The sequence below is a fragment of the Aegilops tauschii genome, chromosome 3, assembly GCF_002575655.3.
Source record: "Aegilops tauschii subsp. strangulata cultivar AL8/78 chromosome 3, Aet v6.0, whole genome shotgun sequence".
In the NCBI taxonomy this organism is placed as follows: domain Eukaryota; kingdom Viridiplantae; phylum Streptophyta; class Magnoliopsida; order Poales; family Poaceae; genus Aegilops; species Aegilops tauschii.
The window spans coordinates 254,794,940-254,799,339 of NC_053037.3; the positions used below are offsets into that span (position 1 = coordinate 254,794,940).

The 4,400-nt window shown below is 35.3% G+C and overlaps 1 pseudogene; it reads right to left on the reverse strand.

Annotated features, from left to right (window-relative positions):
* Positions 1 to 911: 911 nt before the first annotated feature.
* On the reverse strand, positions 912 to 3,204 carry LOC141020975 (uncharacterized; annotated as a pseudogene).
* Between the last annotated feature and the right edge of the window lie 1,196 nt (positions 3,205 to 4,400).

The following is a 4,400-nucleotide window of genomic DNA, read 5'->3' on the forward strand; positions in this document are numbered from 1 at the left end:
TCCTCCTAGGAGGCAGTTGCAGCTTATGATAAATTTAATGTAAACTTGTCACGCACCACATTGTTCGCAAGGATGCTGAAGGTATTTGTATGGAACAATCAGTTTACTGATAAGATTGTTTTTGCTATGGATTGTTTTCCAACAAAGGATTCTAAATCGCCTAAAATAATTGTTCTATTGTGAAAGAAGGATACATGTGTTGTCACCTTGTAAGGAGAGGACGTATGTGCTCTGTAATTGGCGATCTGAATTTCAAGTTTATCATCGATTTCTCTCTGTAATTTCAGTTAATACAAAGCATGTGTAATGAGATCAGAGAGTTGATGCATATATTAATCATGGAAGGAGACATGCATGTATTATTTGTGGAAGGAGATAATGAACATTACCTGCAAGTACTGCCACACAATCTGTCTGTCTTCTTGCTGCCGGCGAGAGGAATAATTATCGCCTGTATGCGATGAAGGATGAGATCGGGGGTGATGTGTTACCGGGATGTGCTCGATAGAATTCTTATTGGTATAGAAACATAGTTAAGGAAAAGATTTTTTTTGACATCTTAGTTAAGGTTAGAGTTTGTCATGTGTATGCTTTAAACCTAAACTTATATCTGAGCCGTTATTATTTTGTCTCACCGGATAGATGGCTCCTACTTGAAGTCAGTTTCCATGTATACTAAAATATATGCACGTCTTTGTTTCTTACACGTCTTGTCTACACGTTGTTTTTCTTCAGAGATGTATGTTACACGCATGATTCCTTGACTATATCTCCTTTGTGGAATACTAATATTTAATTCCAATCAAAATCTGAGACATGGATGGTCACATATGATAGGGCTAGATGGCAAGATGGAATGCTCTATGGATTGGCAATGCGGATTACAAAGTGGTGCAACAAAAAATGCACAATTGGTTATGGCTCTTGGCAAGAATAGATGTCGATGTGTCATTGATTCTTTGGCCGTCATATGCTTCATCTCTAGCCAATCAAAATGTGAAAATCTGTATGTCGTTGAGAGGCCTATTCTGTAGCGCATCAACATGTGAAAATCACTATTATTTTCCCAAGCAGTGTTAATCTATAAAGCTATGCTTCCCCTCAAAAAATAATTTAATTTCCTGGATTACACCGAATAGCTACTCTTGATTAATAGAGATAATAATGACTTTACTAACACAGAGATACACGTTTACATTTATTAAAAGCAATCTTAAACAACGATGTCCATATGAAGCACAAATCTGATGCTCCTATATGTTCTACTACATGCTAAATGATTGGATTTCCAGTAATCAATGATTTGTCTTTCGAGTTCTTGATACACCACACTTCTGAATGTATTTGTCCATCAATTCTTTATTGGCACAACTAGTCCTTGTCCTAGGCCTTGAATTATTGTGCTGCTGAGTACCTTCATGTTCTGATTCTTCTTCATGGTGATTGTTTACTTGTTTGCTATCAATACCAGCATATTTCCGAGTTACGGCGCGCTTTCTCTTGGGGCCTAGTTCCATAGATTTTGATTTGGTTATTTCCTGACTACCTTCAGTTTTTGGCTCTTCACCAAGGTGAAAAAACTCGACAGCATAGTAGTGGGTTCATCATCCTCTAGTGCTTGCTTTATTCTTTTCATAACTGATAGCTTGTCCGCCTGCTCCTGCCAAAACATTTGTAGCAATTAGGGACATGCAGAACTATAAAGAACAGGCAAATGCACCAAAAAACATACATGTCTATCCTTTTGAATTCCCCTTTTCTCAGATTCCTTGTCAACAACAGATATGGATTCATCTTTCTCTTGACTATCCCGATTTTTGAATTCTTCATCAGAATGTCAACATGATGTGTGTTCCTAGTCCTCCTAGTTTTTTTAGTGTATCTTAGAATGGCTTTATCATCCTCCATCTGCCCATTCAAAACATTGGGTGTCTTAGTAACAGGCTTTTACAAAAACATTTCAATTTGAATAAACTGCCATTAACATTCATTATTAAATATAGCACGCAGATACAAAATAATACAGAGCATCGTAGTAGAAATAGATGATACCTGCTCAACATTTGAATGATGTACTGATGGATCTTTTTCAGAATCTATGAAAAAGATTCTATGAACAGTGTATTCTTGATAACCATACTTCAAATTAGAGTCATTCAATTTGAACTAAAAAATCAATCTTTGCCCACATATTTTCTGGATTTCTTTTGTCTGCACATGCATATCACAATCGTCCCTATCTACCAAAAAACTTGCAGATTGCTTAATCAATTTTTTTGCTTCTGCCTCAAACATGGTGCAAGTTGTTGTTGCACTCAGATCACATATCTCTAGCTTAAGTTTGTACCTAGTAATAAAATGGAACATGTGGTTAGTGCATGACAGATTACTAACTAAAGAATGAGATAGTAGCAAATTCACCTTGGACATGTCTTCTCAGGTTCTTTTTCACATTTTGGATAGTAGAAGTGGTTCCCTTGTTTTTGTACTTTTTTGTTGCGTTTGAGGCATCCTCTGTAGTACCACTCATCTGATGTATCAATTGACTTAATCATTGCTTCAGCAGTATAGAACTTTTCCTGTCCATTGCAGGTTAAATTAGCACGTAAAATATATGAGAAAAATATATTACTTACTATAAATACATGTTTTTCGGATTCATATGTAATTTCAGTTATTTCCTTTAGGGTTCTTCTGTTATAGAGCATCTGTTCTTGAATTGTGCCTTGCAAGTGGGCTTCCGGTTCTATTTCCTCTACCATCTCATCTTGCAAGCAATACCTGTTTTGCATGAGATAAGAATCCATGTATGTATCAGAACATGTTTTTTCATATTACTGCAGAAAATCTGTTTCACCTTGTTTGAAGCTCATTTGTTTCAGGCATATCCAAATCGATATAAACTCTAGTTGCACCTATAGAAGATAGCGAGTACTCTGCATGCACTTGATATATTAAATTATGTATAAAAAACACGCCAAGAAGTGCTTACCCATTATTAATAAATATACAAACCTTTCAGTTTTCTGACAGTACTTGATGTTACTATGACAACACATCCCAAAGAATCTTCATCAATTTGACTACCCTTATTACCCCATAGTCTAATATTAATTTTTTGATCCATGTATGTTCCAAGAGAAATACCTATTAGCACCCATGATAATTGTACTTATCGAATTGCTTTCAGTGTACTCACTCAATTCGAAGCACAATATCTCGAATCTTTGAAATCCCATGGATTGTCTGTGTTTCTTCAATAGGTCCTACGTAACTTGCTATGCCAATGACATCTGCTAAGTAAAGTGGTATTAATACGTAGAAAATAGGGAATTTAATAATTGAAAAAATGTAATCATACCAGATAAGTAAATCTTCTGGTCGTCTTGAAAGAACTTTAACACTGCAAAACACGAAGCTCTACTCTGCTATTCTGATATTTTTTAGAACTTTTATCTCTTGAATTTTTGTCGTGTGCAAGAAATTTAGAATCTTTTCACTCTCAACTGGACGGAAATTCATTGCAGACATAACCTTAAAATTTGCTATCATGTAGACTAAACCTTCTTGGATCAATGGTCTAAACTTGTTAACCATATGTTTCATTACCTTGCCATGTATCATAGTGCGCTAAAACATTGTAGTGTAGCGAGAAGATCCATCAATATTATAGTAACTATTACAACTCACAATAGTGTATTTATGCTGGAAAATCATAAACTTACATCATTAAACTAACCTTTTCATCAAGTAGTATCATGTCAAGGCTAATAAGTTCATTGCTGTTGAGGTTAATGGCATCCCATAGCCTAATTATTCTGACCTTGACTTTCCAGGAATCCTTCTGATTGCTAATATCATGCAGCATATCGTATGCCATTGTTTCAAAGGAAAGCGGAAGAAGTTGACCTGTGAAAAATACAATTTTGAAGATCACTACTTTCTTAGTCTCTGCCAAATCGAAGGCTTCAGTTGGAAAGAAAGATTAGATATTGGTCGACATGCAAATTGTAAGCAATATGAAGTGCATAGCCTAACAATTTGATTGAACCAACAAAAAAAATAATCTCTCTAAAAACTGGGCGAGGAAGGAACATAAAAGAATTTGAATTGTAAGCAAACACAATTTTGTCGATTAGTACTTTCTTAGTCTCTGCCAAATCCAAGTATTCACTTGGAAAGAAAGATTTTCACACAATTTTGTCGATTAGTACTTTCTTAGTCTCTGCCAAATCCAAGGATTCACTTGGAAAAGAAAGATTTTCTCTTGCCCATCAATTTTGAGGGCTATATACGTGGAGTAGCTATATTGTGCAATCGTGATAGCATGCAGTTGGGCTTTGTAATTGATTTATATGGTTGATCTACCACTCAAAAAATGGTTGATCTATACCTCAAAA